The sequence below is a fragment of the Amblyraja radiata genome, unplaced genomic scaffold, assembly GCF_010909765.2.
Source record: "Amblyraja radiata isolate CabotCenter1 unplaced genomic scaffold, sAmbRad1.1.pri scaffold_469_ctg1, whole genome shotgun sequence".
NCBI classification, from domain to species: Eukaryota; Metazoa; Chordata; class Chondrichthyes; order Rajiformes; family Rajidae; genus Amblyraja; species Amblyraja radiata.
Genome location: NW_022630556.1, coordinates 46,919 through 63,735, shown reverse-complemented (window position 1 = coordinate 63,735; position 16,817 = coordinate 46,919). Strand labels below are relative to the sequence as shown.

The following is a 16,817-nucleotide window of genomic DNA, read 5'->3' as shown; positions in this document are numbered from 1 at the left end:
GAAACAGATTTTGTTTAGAATTTGATGTCAATGAGATTCGGGATTCCATCGTGATGTAATTGACAGGCAGGGCAAGTGGAAGCGGCTTTAAAAGTAGTTTTTGTAAGGTTACATATGGCAATAACTTGTACAATACGTCTTTAAAGTGTGCGGTTAGTTCATTCAGCGGTGCGGCGCCCCTGGGCTCTGACAGCGCTGCCGTGGGTCGGTGTTTAAGGGGAGGCAGTCAAGGGGGTGAGGCTGGGAGCCGCCCCCGTCCGCAGGGCCCCCGGCGCCGGGAGGAGCGGTCACCTGTGCGGGGCCAGGGACCGACACGACAGACAGACAGACTCACCGAGTGATGGTCCCTGCGGGGTCCGAGCAGCAGAAGCTTCGACGCGGCGCTGGGAACAAGGAGCGGGAGCGTGGCCACTTCACCCACCCCCTTCTGGTCGCCACCCGTCCCCGTCGCACCTAGAGTATAATATAGTATAGTAGATGATGGTAGGGTAGAGTATAGCTGAGCAGAGCAGACACCAGACACGACCTCCTCCAACGCCGTCTGTCTGTGTCTATGTCCCGCCCCCGGTGCCGCTGCCCATGTCTGCATCGTTCAAAATGCTACATTCTAGAGTGTTAGTTTGTGTCGCGGCTCCACCCCACCGGGGGGTGGGGACAGGAACCGTGACAACTGCGGCACCACCACCCCCACGTTCCAACCAGCAGCACCCTCCCTGATACCCACCTCCACACAATAGCCTCACTGACTACAAAAGATGAAATAGTGACACATTTGGATAGCAGTAGCAGGATCTGTCAGAGTTCTTTGAGGATGTAACTAGGAAAATGGACAAGGGAGAGCCAATGGATGGAGTGTACCTGGACTTTCAGAAAGTATTTGATAAGGTCCCACATAGGCGATTAGTGGGCAAAATTGGAGCGCATGGTATTGGGGGTAGGGTACTGACATGGATAGAAAATTGGTTGGCAGACAGGAAACAAAGAGTAGGGATAACTAATGGGATACCGCAAGGCTCGGTGCTGGGACCGCAGCTATTTACTATATGCATTAATGATTCAGATGAAGGGATTAAAGGTAACATTAGCAAATTTACAGATGACAGAAAGCTGGGTGGCAGTGTGAACTGTGAGGAGGATGCTATGAGAATGCAGGGTGGACTTGGACAGGTTGTGTGAGTGGGCAGATGCATGGCAGATGCAGTTTAATGTGGATAAATGAGAGGTTCTCCACTTTGGTAGCAAAAACAGAAAGGAAGATTATTATCTAAATGGTGTCAAGTTGGGAAAAGGGGAAGTACGACGAGACCTGGGGGTCCTTGTTCATCAGTCACTGAAAGTAAGTATGTAGGTAGAGCAGGAAGTGAAGAAAGCGAATTGCATGATAGCCTTCATAACAAGAGAAGTTGTGTATAGGAGCAAAGAGGTCCTTCTGCAGCTGTACTAGTGAAACCATACCTAGTAAGTAAGTAAGTAAGTACGTTTTATTTATTTAGCACGTACCTGGAGAATTGTGTGCAGTTTTGGTCTCCAAATTTGAGTAAGGACATCCTTGCTATTGAGAGTGCAGCGTAGGGTCACCAGGTTAATTCCTGGGATAGCATATGTTGATAGAATGGAGCATCTGGGCTTGCATACTCTGGAATTTAGAAGAATGAGAGGGGATCTTATTGAAACATATCCCTGTCCGACTTTCACGACCTAATTGCCGCCCTCTGCCGAGTTTGCCCTTGATTCATACTCGCAGCATGGTCGCCACTAGGTCGTAGGAGGTCTTTGTACCTCTTCCTCATGCTCACGAGTAAAAACAAGGTCGGCATGGAACAAATGAATAATTTTTACTCGTGGGCAGGACGTAGGCAGGTCCTGATGGTAGTGGTAGATAGTGGTAGGTAGTCGTAGGTCGGTAACTGGCCCGAGAATAAAAATGCAAACATGTGATCAATCAATACAATACAATTAGTTTTATTCGTCACGTGCACATTAATTGCAAGTGAAATGGATTTGCCAACAGCGGTACAATGAAAAAGTACACACAAACACACAATAAAAATTTAACACAAACATCCACCACAGCATTCATCATTGTGGTGGAAGGCACAACATGTGGCCAGTCCTCCTCCATTTCCCCCCATGGTCGGGACCTCAACCCTCCGCAGCCGTCGCTGCGGGCGTCCAGATGTGCAGGACGAAGTCGGAGCTTCTTCTTCCCCCGGGTCCCCAGCGAGGGATCCCAGGCTGCGGACGCCGTGCCAGCTGGAGCTCTGCAGACTGCGGCTTCAGGCTGCCGCGGGCCAGCGAACGGAGCTCTCCCCTCCGGCGAGCCCCAGCGAGGGCACGCCCGCTCCACGCCGAAAGTCCGCGCTGCGCCCGCAGCTGAAGCGTCTCCGGGGAAGGCCGCACCGATCCTCGATGTTAGGCCACTGGGGAGGCGACATGGAAAAGGCGCCTCTCCGTGGAGGAGGCGACCGAAGCGGTTTCCTCCTTACCCCCCCCCACACAAGACACACAGAGGAACATTAAAAAACCACATTAAGACATACAAAACCCCCCCAAAAAAGTAGAAAGAACTGACACGCTGCTGGCAGGGTTGCCGGCTTGCAGCGCCCCCACCGACCGGAGATCATTTTCCACTCGTAGCTAGTCTTAGTTGGTCTTAGGTGTGGAATACTGAGATCGAGGGGGGTCGTAAGAGGTCGTAGACATAGTCGTATGAGGTCGTAGGAGGTCTTTTACTTCAGCGAGTCAACACAACGTTGACATTTTAATCAATTCATCTAGGGTCTTCTAAACTCGTGGATTAGGTCGTCCAAGTGGGACAGGCCCTTAAGATTATTAAGGGTTTGAGCACGCTAGAGTCAAGAAACATGTTCCCGATGTTGGGAGAGTCCAGAACCAGGGGCCACAGTTTAAGAATAAGGGGTAAGCCATTTGGAATGGAGATGAGGAAAAACTTTTTCACACAGACTTGTGAATCTGTGGAACTCTGTGCCTCAGAAGGCAGTGGAGGCCAATTCTCTGGAGGCTTTCAGGAGAGAGTTAGCTTGAGGTCTTAAAGATAGCAGAACCCAGGGATATGGGGAGAAGGCAGAAACGGGGTACTAACTGTGGATGATCAGCCATGATCACAGTGAATGGTGGTGCTGGCTCAAAGGGCTGAATGGCCTACTCCTGCATCTATTGTCTATTGACCCCTCCTGATCCCGTCACAGCAGCACCACCCCCTCCCACACCTTCACACTCTCACACTTTTACCCTTCACCTCCTACACCCCCACCAACCTGATCCTCACACCACCAATACCCTGACAACAGCAGCACCACCCTGACCCTGATCTCCGCCATCCTGACCTCAACATAACAGCACCACCCCCACACTCACACACCCTCACCACCCTGACCATCACACACAAGCACCACAGCAACAGCACCACCCTGTCCCCGATCCCCACCCCCCTGACCCCGACAAAACAACACCAGCACCCCTACACCAGCACCACCCCCCCCCCCGATCACCACCCTCACCACCTGCCCTTCACACCAGCACCAGCCATACCACCATGCCCCCCGCCCCACCCCACTCTCCCATTACCTACCTTCCAACCCCACAAAAGCTCTTCCCACCCCTACCCCAACTTCCTGACTCCCACCTAACCCCCCATCCGCACGCCCACCACCCCCCACCATATCCACCCCCGCTGCCCAACCTCTACACGCCCCAGTCTCGCCCACCCCCACCACTCCCCACCCCATCCCCTCCATCCTCGCGCCACACCCTGCCACTCCCCACCCACCATTCCCCCCCGCACCCTCCACCATCCCCCCCGCACCCCCCACCATCCCCCCCGCACCACCACCAACCCGAACGTCCAGCAACCCCCATCAACCTCAATCTGTCCCAACACCTCCGGCGACCATTCACCACCACTCCCCTCCATCCCCATCCCCCGCCACCACCCCCATCCCCACACCCTGATACTACCCCCATGCACCACCACCAGCTACACCCGCCAAACCCCATTACTACCTGCCACCCTTCAATCACTCCCACCACCCAATCACCACTCCCACACCCACCCCACAACACCTTCGCTCAGTCAGCCTGGACCCACCTGATCTCCCGCTTGATAAACACTTTAATTCTCTGCCCCATTCACACTCAGACCTTTCTGTCCTCGGTCTCCTCCATTGTCATAGTGAGGCTAAATGAAAATTGGAGGAACAGCATCTCATATTTCGCTTGGGCATCTTAGAGCCCAGAATATTGATTTATCTAACCAAGTAAACCCGGTATTCCCTCTCTCCATCCCTCCCCCACCAAGTCGCACCAGCTTCTCGTTTACACCCAGCAAACAGCTCCAAAATGGCCTGTTTCCTTTATCATCGTTACTTTTTTTCCATATCTTTCATCCATTGTTCTATATCTCTCTACCTCATCATCTAGGTGTCCTTGAGACTCTTGAAAGGCGCCCATAAATAAAATGTATTATTATTATTATTATTATTATCTATAATCTCTCGTTTCCCTTTCCCGTGACTTTCAGTCTGAAGAACGGTCTCGACCCGAAACGTCCATTCCTTCTCTACAGACATGTTGCCTGTCCCACTGAGTTACTCCAGCTTTATGTGTCTATCTTCAGTTTAAACCAGCATCTGCAGTTCCTTGCTACACATTTTGTCTGCTATTTCAAGTGCTCCTCCCTTCATGTAAAATGTGCTTCCAGTGTTTGTCTTCATTTCTTCATCCAACACCTTAAATCAATACCTTCTGGTTATCGCAATCACACCCTTCACAGCTGGGACTGCTTCCCTGATGCGCCCAAAGGGAACTCAGACATTCAGAGGGAGAACGTGCAAACTCCACACAGGCAGCACCCGAGGTCAGGATTGAACCGGGGTCAGAGGAGCTGCAAAAAGGTGGCTCCACAAGCTGCACCACAGTGCTGTTACTGCTCCTCTTGCCCCTCAGCTCTAAGGAAACATCCTTGGCTTTCCTTTCCCACCCACATACACCCAAGAAGGGTCTCGACCCGAATCGTCATCCGTTCCTTCTCTCCTGGGATGCTGCCTGTTCCGCTGAGTTATTCCAGCATTTTGTGTTTGCCACACATAATTCCTCATCTCTCCAGAGCTCCTGTAAATCCCTCTGGGCCCTCACCGAACCTCACAATTCTTCTACAGCTAAATTTCTGGAACTGGGCACAGGACTCAAGCCAGGCTTCATATAATGCCTTATAGATGTAACTTCCCGGCTGTGTACGCTGTGTACTTCATGAAATGCGTTGTTAACCACCCAGACCAATTTGAATATGTTTCTCCCATATTGCAGCCTCTTTCATGGTTAAATGCCAAGGATGTCAATGACTTCCACGGCCATGCATCATTTCACAGACCAGCACTACCCAGTGGTAACAGAGGCATTGCAACAGCAGTTGGTAATTGTGAGGTGATGTTTTTGGATGGAATAATAATGTTAGTATGTACACAGAGGCGGCACCTAGACACAGACCCAGAGCTGCTGCCAAACAACGGCAGAGAACCAAGTTCGTTCCTGACCTCGGATGCTGTCTGCATGGAGTTTGCGCGTTCTCCATGTGACCGTGTGGGTTTCCTCCAGGTGCAGGTTTGTAGGTTGATTGGCCCACTGTAAATTGCCCCTCGTGTGTAGAGAGTGATGAGAAAGTTTGATAACATAGAAATAGCTTGAATGGGCAATGGGCAATCGATGGTCGGCGTGGACTCGGTGGGCCGAAGTGGGACTGGATTATTGTCTCTCTCTTTGTAAATACTTTATTTCTATCAACATTTTGAAAGTCCAACACTTCCAGTTTATAGCTAAATGCAACCCAAACATTGTATCAAACTACAATGAATAATTGTGGATGTGTAAACAGGAGGCTTCTCAGAGCAACTTGTAAGCTGACCACTAGCCATCCTGTTTAGTTTAGTTTAGAGATACAGCACGGAAACAGGCCCTTCGGCCTACTGAGTCAGCGCCAACCAACAATCCCACCCACACCAACGCTATCCTGGCTTATATTTAGTGGAATTTAGAAGGAAGAGATGGGATCTTATAGAAACATATAAAATGACAGTGCTGGCTTGAAGGGCCAAATGGCCTACTCCTGCACCTATTTTCTATCTTTAGAGATACAGCGCGGAAACAGGCCCTTCGGCCCACAGAGTCAGTGCCGACCAGCGATCACCCCGCAAATTAACGCTATTTTACACACACTAGGGATAATTTCCACATACACCAAGCCAATTAACCTACATACTTGTACGTCTTTGGAGTGTGGGAGGAAACCGAAGATCTCAGAGAAAACCGGTTACGGGGAGAACGTACAAACCCCGTACAGATAAGCACCTGTAGTCAGAATGAACCCAGAGCTCCGGCACTGCAAGCGCTGTAAGGCAGCAACTTTGCCATTGCGCCACAGTGCCACCATGTTTCTATGTTTCCTAAACACACTGGGGACAATTTACTTTTATACTTAGCCAATTAACCTACAAACGTGTACGTCTTTGGAGTGTGGGAAATCTCCGAGAAACCCCACACAGGTCATGGGGAGAACGTACAACTCAGTACAGACAAGCATCTGTAGTCAGGATGGAACTCTGGTCTCTGGCTCTGTGAGGCGGCAACTACCGCTGTGCCAGTGCGCCGCTCCTATTAAAAGACAACTTTCACAAAACTTTGCTCACCTGGCCTTGTCTTTTCCCTCCATCAGCCAGATGCTGGCTCTCCTCTTCAGCAGTAAACTTGGCTTACAATACCCAAATCCTAAGAGAGGTGAAAGACAACAAGGAAATGATCATCAAAGCAGCAGATAAGGGGAAGTACAGAGTTGTCATGGACAGACAACAATACTTATTCGAGGCACACAGACTATGAAGTAAAACAGAGCACTGCACTAAGTTGACAAAGCCCATCTATAAGGAAAGACTAATGGAAATTGAAGACATTTTACAATGCCTCAAAAAACCATGGTGCATTTATATGTTTAGTTTAGAGATAGACAATAGATAATGTGTGCAGGAGTAGGCCATTCGGCCCTTCGAGCCGCCATTCAATACGATCATGGCCACCCAGCTTTGTGTCATCTCCAAATTTGCTAATAATAATAATAATAAATTTTATATTTAATGGGCGCCTTTCATACAAAATCTCAAGGACACCTTACATAGTAATCGGAATAAAAACATATAATCGGAGTAAAACAAGTAATTAAAGACATCACAATGACACAAATTAAAAACAGAATTCAATCCAAAAACAGAAAATCAAAAACACAGTGTGAAGAGAGAGCAGCGGCAACCAAATCGTGCCAGCGTCCACTCTCTCTTCACGGCAGCCATCTTGGACACAGACCTACAAGACTACAGTTAGACAAAAAAATCATCCCCCCACAGTGGATAGCACTGTGGAGGAAGGCACAATGTCCAGTCCCCACCCCATGTTCACCCCAAAGTCAGGCCTATTGGGGCCACCGCAGTTGCCTCTACGGAGGCCCGATGTCCCTGGCCGTTCTCACCGGGTGGTCTTGCCCCGGCGTCGGGAGAGTCCTTTCGGCGGCTGGGCCACTTGGAACGGCCGCTTCTTGGTTGGAGCCCGCGGCTGCCGAAGCCGACAAGGCCGCGCCGGTTTGGCGCTCCCAGGCTCCAGATGAAAAAGTCGGCGCCCGCTCTCCTCACTGCCGCCTTGCCGCCTCTACGCACGCCGTCTCTCCGCACGCCGCCACTCCGCTCCGCAAACCCGCAGCCCGGAGATGTTGCTCACGGCGGTCCAGCTCGCCAGAGCTCCAGCGCGGCGACCCAGGCAAGGCATCGCCCGCTCCGCTCCGCTCCAGCGCTCCAGCGCTCCAATGCAGTACCGCCACGCAGGCCGAGGTGCTGGGTGGTTCCCGCCAAGAAACGGCGCTCCAAGCCCGCTGGTAGGCCACGACGACGGGTCGACGGGCAGCCCGGAAAAAAGGCTGCCACACCGACCAGGTAGGGACCTATAAATAAAGTAACACCTACCCCCCCACATTAAAAGACCATATCCCCTACAAACAAAAAATGCCACTTTTAATCCCTTCATCTAAATCATTCATCTATATTGTAAATACCTACGGTCCCAGCACCGAGCCTTGCGGTACCCCACGTCACTGCCTGCCATTCTGAAAGGGAACCGTTTATCCCATCTTTGTTTCCTGTCTGTAAACCAATTTTCTATCCATGTCAGTAACCTACCCCCAAAACCATGTGCTCTCATTTCGCCCACTATTCTCTTATGTGGGACCTTATCAAATGCTTTCTGAAAGTCCAGGTACACTACATCCACTGGCTCTCCCTTGTCCATTTACCTAGTTACATCCTCAAAAAATTCCAGAAGATTAGTTAAGAATGATTTCCCCTTCGTAAATCCATGTTGACTTGGACCGATCCTGTTACTGCTATCCAAATGTGCCGCTATTTCATCTTTTATAATTGACTCCAGCATCTTCTCCACCACCGATGTCAGGCTAACTGGTCAATAATTCCCTATTTTCTCTCTCCTGCCTTTCTTAAAAAGTGGGATAACATTAGCTACCCTCCAATCCACAGGAACTGATCCGGAATCATCTATAGAATATTGGAAAATGATCACCAATGTGTCCACAATTTCTAGAGCCACTTCCTTAAGTACCCTGGGATGCAGACCATCAGGCCCTGGAGATTTATCAGCCTTCAGTCCCATCAGTCTATTCAACACCATTTCCTGCCTGATGTGAATTTCCTTCAGTTCCTCCGTTACCCTAGATCCTCTGGCCACTAGTACATCAGGAGACTGTTTGTGTTTTCCTTAGTGAAGACAGATCCAAAGTACCTGTTCAACTCGTCTGCCATTTCCTTGTTCCTCATAATAAATTCATCTGTTTCAGTCTTCAAGGGACCAACTTTGGTGTTAACTAATGTTTTCCTCTTCACATACCTAAAGAAGCTTTTACTATCCTCCTTTATATTCTTGGCAAGCTTACCTTCGTACCTCATTTTTTCTCCCCGTATTGCCTTTTTAGTTATCTTCTGTTGCTCTATAAAGGTGTCCCAATCCTCTGGCTTCCTGCTCATCTTTGCTATGTTATACTTCTTCTCTCTTATTTTTATACTGTCCCTGACTTCCCTTGTCAGTCACGGTCGCCCCTTACTGCCCTTGCAATCTTTCCTCCTCTTTGGAATTAAGTCATCCTGCACCTTCTGTATTATTCCCAGAAATACCTGCCATTGTTGTTCCACTGTCATCCCTGCTGGGGTATCTTTCCAGTCAACTTTGGCCAGCTCCTCCCTCATAGCTCCATAGTCCCCTTTGTTCAATTGTAATACTGACACTTCCGAGTTTTCCTTCTACCTCTCAAATTGGAGATTAAAGTTTATTATAATATGGCTCGAATTTCCTTATCAAATTCAGTTCATTATACAGTGCGAAACAGGCCAGCGCCGACCTGCGATCCCCGCATACTAACACAATCCAACACACACAAGGGGCAATTAACATTTATACCAAGCCAATTAGCCTCCAAACCTGTACGTCTTTAGAGTGTGGGAGGAAACCGGAACCTCCTGGAGTAAACCCACGCAGGTCACAGAGAGAATACACACATTGTCACAAACCATTAGAATACCCGAGAATAATTCACATATCAATGTAAATGTGACAATAAAAGACCTTTGAACCACGGGTGTAAAAATTCTACATTTTCCCCAAAATACACAAACACCCGGACAGGTGGACAGAATCTGGGGAAATACGTCCAGGAAGGCCCATTGTGTGTGACTGTGGAAGTGAATCCTAATAGCAGAATACACCGACTCCCTTATTAATCCACTGGCACAGCAGCACCTCTACTTCAGACCACGTCACACTCCCTGACTGTGCCACGTGATGTTGTACACTTACATGGACATCCAAGGCCCGTCCACAAACAGAACAGACAGGAACATACAACAGTTAAACATATCTCAGAGCAAAATGCTGACCATGAAAAATTAGACGAGGCTTTGGTCTAGAACTGTCCCGGGCGATCAATGTCTTTTCACAGAGAACTGGATGACATTTGGGAATGTCACAATCAGAAACAGTGTCAGAGGAATTCATTCGCATCTTTCACATACACCACCAAGGTGAAAACCACCACAAACAAAACATTGACTTTCTGGAGTTTCCCTAAACTTGCCGGCCATCTTTCCCTGATGAAGCTGCAGACAAATTAAAACTGGAAGATTGTTGTTGCCCAGTCGTGGACACCACTGGATTGAATTGGCATTAGAGAATGGTGGGCACAGTGATGTAGCTGGTTGAGCTGCTGCCCCACAGCGCCAGAAACCAGCCACCGTCCAAAACATACATTCAGAGGGACAGTAAAGACACAACTGATTCACTTCCACCACGTTTACACCACAGGTCTTCAACCAGTCCACCACTGCACTTCACTGCTCTTAAACAGAGGGTGACTCAGGAAGGAAGTTGAAATAAATCAAATCAGACAACATGAAGAGGATAAAAAAACGTAACCATCATTAGTAGAAACAAGGAACTTTAGATTTTGCTAGCCCTTGCTGTCTCCTCCCCTTCCTTAACCCTCTAGCTGTCTCCTCCCACCCTCCCATCCGCCCGCCCTCGGGCTCCTCCTCCTCCTCCCCTTTTCCTTCTTTCTCCCACCCCCCATCAGTCTGAAGAAGGGTTTCGGCCCGAAAAGTCGCCTATTTCCTTCGCTCCATAGATGCTGCTGCACCCGCTAAGTTTCCCCAGCAATTTTGTGTACCTAGGAACTTTAGATGCTGGTTTATACCAAAGATACAAAGCGCTGGAGTAACTCGGGTCAGGAAGCATCTCTGGAGAAAAAGGATGGGTAACGTTTCAGTCAGGATCATTCTGCGAGACATCATTAATTGATTGCAAATCAGGATGAAGTAAAGCAAAAAAAAAAAAATGCAGATTCAAGAATTCTGGCAATTCCAAAACTGTGAAATAGCTATTTGCCTGAGATGCTATCCACACCATTGAGTTTGGTCCATATCCCTCCAAACTTTCCCCATCCGTGTACCTGTCTAACTGCATCTTAAATGTTGGGATAGTCCCCTCTGGCAGCTTTTTCCATACACCCACCACCCATTGTCACAAACCATTAGAATACCCGAGAAAAATTTACATATCAATGTAAATGTGACAATAAAAGACCTTTGAACCACGGGTGTAAAAAAATCTACATTTCCCCCAAAATACACAAACACCCGGACAGGTGGACAGAACCTGGGGAAATACGTCCAGGAAGGCCCATTGTGTGTGACTGTGGAAGTGAAAAAGTTACCCTTCAGATTCCTATTAAATCATTTCCCCTTCACCTTAAGGATGAATCATCTTAATCTGGCAAATTTCCAAACAGATTGTTTAAAGAATTAGTGAACATCATAATCAGTTATTTCCCAATCTTTAGGAAATGGATTTCCACCTTCTCCACCTGTGGCAATCCTGAAACAACTGTGAATAACTGTGTATGGTTCCAGTTTTTCATTCTTTGCTGGGACAACATGCTGGAGGAACTCAGCTCGACAGACACTGCATCTTATCCGCATCCATCTGTTGCTCCCTCCCTGCCTCTGACCTGCTTTCTCTCAGCTTATGGAGAGCAGTTCTGGTCACCCTGAGTGGAGGGGAAGGGGAGAGTGGTGAGGGTGCGAGGTGGGGGGGAGAGAAGAGGAGGGTGTATGGGGAGGAGGGGAGAGTGGTGAAGGGGGGGGGTAAAGTGGGGGTGAGGGGGGTCATTCTGGTCATAACCCACAACACCCCCCCCCCCGGGTTCAGGGGCGTTTCCGGCGGAAACGAAACGTCCGTCGACGACCCGCACCCGCTCCCGCCCAAACATGGCGAGAAGTTACGTCGTGTCCCGTGGGAATGGCGCCGGTTGAAGGGTGAAGCCGGGCTGGACCCCGTCACGTGTCGGGGGAGCAGCTGTTGGGGGGGGGGGGAGGTAGGCAGCTTCACTCTTATAGAGGAGCCTCTATAATGTTTGATACAGAGAGTACAGGCTGCAGGCCTTCCCCCTCCCTCCCTCCCTCCCCACCCACCCCTCTTCCCGCTGCCTGCCTGCCTGCCTGCCCCAGTGGACAGTGTGTGTGAGGTACAGACAGTGCTGGCCAAAGATCCTATAACGGAGCAAGATAGTTTACTGCTGCCAAATGCAATGGGCTGACGTCTAGTCCGCTACGGAGGGGATCCTGGGCATTTTTCTCCGCACATTTTAATAACCGGAACCTACCCGACCCGACCCGACTCGCAATGTGATCCAAAGATCTTATAGCAGAGCTCTAGGATCTCTGGTGTCATTCTGTTAGTTCACACCTCTGTTCATTCTTGTCAAGAATAACATTAGCCTCTGGTAATAGTCTTTTTTAATGTTTTTTAATTCATTTTGTATTCCACTTGCACTGTGTAATTCATTCATCTAATCACATGAATGTAATCACACTGTTCACATCTGCAGTATTTACAGTATTTACCTTCCCCCTCGACTCCGTTCAAGGACCCAAGCAGTCGTTCCAGGTGCGACAGAGGTTTACCTGCATCTCCTCCAACCTCAAAATGTAGGCGGCGCGACTCTCGTCTGCAGCGGCCTCTGCAGTCCGTCTGCGTTTTTATTATTTTATGTCTATGTTTTTATGTAGTTTTTGTTATTTTTTGTTGGGGTGTGTGTGTGAGGGGGGAGGGGGTGGGGGTGGTGTGGGGGGGTTGGGGGTAACTTTTAAATCTCTCCCTGCACGGGAGACCCGACCTTTTCTTTGTCGGGTCTCCGTTGTCGTTGGGGCTGCAACGAGGAGCGGCCTCCAACAGGAAAACCGGGGGCTCTGGTGCTGACTACTCACCTCACCGTCGCGGAGCTGGCCGAGTCCAGAGCGGGTGGAGCTGTGGTGGACGCTGCTGCGGCCCGACCCCCGGAGCTTCGGAGGCTGCAACTGCGGGTTTGGCGGACGGCACCGGGAGCCCGCGGGTCCCTGGAGGGAGACCGCTTTTCGGGGCTTCCGCAGCGGCGACTTCTCCCGCCCGAGTTGCGGGGTTGAAGAGCACCTGGAGCGGGGCCTTACAGCACCGCCCCGCGCTGCTTGGAATGGCCGCGGGAGTTCTAACACCAAGACCCGGTGTGCGACCTTGCATCACCCGGCGTGGTCTTAATGGCCACGGGACAATTCGCCATCGCCCGACGGGGGCTTTGACTTTGACTCTGACATCGGGGGGGGGGGGGGGGGGGGAGAGTGCAGTGGAGAGAAAAGTTTTTTTGGCCTTCCATCACAGCAATGTGATGGATGTTTATGTAAAATATGTTGTGTCTTGGGTCTATTTGTTTGTAATGTATGGCTGCAGAAACGGCATTTCGTTTGGACCTCAAGGGGTCCAAATGACAATAAATTGAATTGAATTGAATCTATTGCATCCGCTGCTCTAGATGTCAGCAGATCTATATCGGTGAGACCAAGCGGAGGTTGGGCGATTGTTTCGCCGAACACCTCCGCTCGGTCCGCAATAACCAAGCTGACCTCCCGGTGGCTCAGCACTTCAACTCCCCCTCCTACTCCGTCTCCGACCTCTCTGTCCTAGGTTTCCTCCATGGCCACAGCGAGCAGCACCGGAAATTGGAGGAACAGAACCTCATATTCCGCTTGGGGAGTCTGCATCCTGGGGGCATGAACATCGAATTCTCCCAATTTTGTTAGTCCTTGCTATCTCCTCCCCTTCCTCAGTCCCCCTGCTGTCTCTTCCCATCCCCCAGCCTTCGGGCTCCTCCTCCTTTTTCCTTTCTTGTCCCTGCCCCCCCACCCCCGATCAGTCTGAAGAAGGGTTTCGGCCCGAAACATTGCCTATTTCCTGCGCTCCATAGATGCTGCTGCACCCGCTGAGTTTCGCCAGCTTTTTTGTGTACCTGCAGTATTTACATCTCCACTATAGGATCTTTGGTGCTGCCTCCCCCCCCCCCCCCCCCCTGGCACATGACGGGGACTATCCGGCTTCGCCCTTTAACCTTCGCCATCCCTACGAGACTCAGCGTCAGTTCTCGCGATGTTTATGCGGCGCGGGAGCGGGTCGTCGATGGACGTTTCCTTTCCCGCCAGAACGGAGGGAGACAGACGGTAGATTTGTTTCCACAAACATCATCTGTCTACTAATGATGGGTTGATTTTGGTGAACAAGCGTCAGCACAACATCAATGGCCAATACAAATGAGGGCTCAATACTAAGTTAGTGTCTCTCATTGATAGGTCAGGTTTTTTAAATTTAATCAAAATAAACTTTATTCAGGTAAATAAATATGTACAATACAGGAACCGCGCAAAAAAAAATCTGACCTGCATTGTGAGGCTATACATACATTCAATACTGTTTACACAAATCACAGGTCAAGTGTCGCCTCGTTTTGTGGCCTGGAGTTTTTTATTCCCTTCAAGTTGTCTGATTTGATTTGTCTCAACTTCCATCCAGAGACACCCTCTGTCTAAGTGCAGTGAAGAGATGGTGGGGGTCTGGTTGAAGATCTCTGGTGCAAATGTGCTGGAATTGAGTCCAGGGCTGCCAACATTGGGTGAGAGTTGGGAGTGAGAAATTGCGAGCAGGGGCGGATTAACCATTAAGCAGACTAAGCACGTGCTTAGGGCACCAGGGCCAAAGGGGGCACCACAAAGTTGGGAAAAGGGTGAAAAGAAAAAAAAACGAATGAAGATTTGTAAAAAAAAAAAAAAAGATAAAATTAGTGCAAATTGATCATAATGTTCTGTTTCTTGATGATGGTGCACCCTAGGGTTATCTTCCCAGGTGTACCATAAGGGGGCACTGCTGGTGCAGTGCACTCTGACCTCTGTCGGTCAGTAAGATCATTAACACTGTCACATGTTTCCTGTTGTGGAATATTCTCGACTGACCTCTGTGCCTCAGACATGATGTGTGCGATATCCTTGGAAATCTAAGACCACTGCACTGGTAAGATGTCATACAGCTTCAATGATCCTTTATTTAATTAGTAATACATAGTCGTCTCTTATTTGTCGATCTTTTTTGAGACTTTTTGTGTCTACTTTTGCCTGATTTAAGCTATTTTTTGTTGGCGAGGTGCAGTGTCATAGCATGTGTTTAAAAGTAAAATGATGGAGCCAAATTCAGTTGTCATGACAGTCATTTCAATTACCCTCTCTGCCCCTTTTTAATTTCAGCCCCATTTAAACGTCAAAAATGAAGCGTGTTCAGTTGAGTGGTGCGCAAAAGAGAAAACCTGCAAAAGAGAATGAGCAAAATAATCTGTCTGTTGTAGCCAAGACAGGAAAGCTGACAGATTTCTTCTTACAAACTGCAGAGAAAGATGATCCAGATCAAAACCAGTGTCAGTCTTCAGAGACAGCAAGTGAATCAAATCCATCTCCTTCATCAGGAACAGGCAGTGTTGGTGCAAGGCCAGATTTTCATGATGACGTTGCACATGATGAAGTGCCACAACCTGGACCTAGTTCTACGACAAGATGTGTAAATGCTTTTGAACTGTCCAAGGAGTTTAGAGAACTGACCAAGGATGAAATGAACAAAGCTAAGGACCCAGGGTTGTGGGATGAATTTTATGGTGATGATGTGACTTATTGGGTTGCTTGTGGACCCAGTGAATGTCAGCACCACAATGGGCCATTTGACAAATCGTGTCGCAATTTCATCAGTGGGAAGCCAAAGAGATACTGTTCACAGAAAATCTTTTTTGGAATAAAAGCCAATGGTGAACACTACAAGAGAGAATGGCTGTTGTACTCTCCTTCAAAAGGATCAGTTTACTGTTTTGTTTGTAAACTATTTGCGCCCAAAGGGTCAACGCATTTTGCTAGAAATGAAGGATTCAGTGACTGGCGAAACACTGCTGTAATTGACAATCATGAAAAAAGTACAACTCACCGAGATGCCATGTTGACATATTTAACTCGGAAACAAGGCTTAGGCTTGACACAGCCACTGGAAAAACAAATTGAAGAGGAGTACAATTACTGGGAGAATGTGCTTCGGCGTGTTGTAGCAGTCATTTGCACACTGGCTGAACGAGGATTGGCATTCCGAGGAAAAGTGGGAAATTTGGGTCTCTCAATAATGGGATTTGTTTGGGGCTACTCGAATTGATAAGTCAGTTTGACCCATTCTTGGCTGCTCACATATCACAGTATGGCAATGCTGGAAAAGGCAACCCTTTGTACCTGTCCAAAACGATATGTGAGGAACTTATTGAGTTAATGGCAAAGAAAGTGCACTCCGTCATCATTGACGAAATTAATGTTTCTGGGTACTTCAGTCTGTCTGTGGACTCAACGCCTGATCTTTCGCATGTTGACCAACTGAGCAAAGTGCTCAGATACTTGCAAGATGGACAGCCAGTTGAACAATTTATCACATTTTTGGAATTACAAAACCACACTGGTGAAGCTATGGCACAGCAGGTGTTGAAGTACTTATGTGATGATTGTAAATTGGATTTTGCTAAATGCAGAGGGCAGTCATACGACAATGCTGCCAACATGTCTGGACGTTACAATGGCATGCAGCAAAAACTTTTGGATGCAAATCAGTTTGCCATTTATGTACCCTGTGCAGCTCATTCACTAAATTTAGCTGGACGAAGTGCTGTGGATTGCTGTCAAGTTGCAGTAGATTTATTTTCCACTGTACAACTGTTCTACACGTGGAGAATTCTCAAAGATTGCATTGGAAATGAAAAAGTGTTGAAATCACTTTCAGACACCAGATGGGAAGCACATGCTGTGGCAACTGCAGCAATTATCAACTCTTTC

General features: G+C 48.7%; 1 long non-coding RNA gene across 1 annotated transcript; it reads left to right on the top strand.

Annotated features, from left to right (window-relative positions):
• Nucleotides 1-1,524: 1,524 nt before the first annotated feature.
• On the top strand, nucleotides 1,525-15,405 carry LOC116969998. Its single transcript, XR_004410985.1, has 3 exons — nucleotides 1,525-1,537; nucleotides 1,745-1,748; nucleotides 15,325-15,405. It is a non-coding gene; the product is annotated as an uncharacterized LOC116969998 (long non-coding RNA).
• Nucleotides 15,406-16,817: the final 1,412 nt, after the last annotated feature.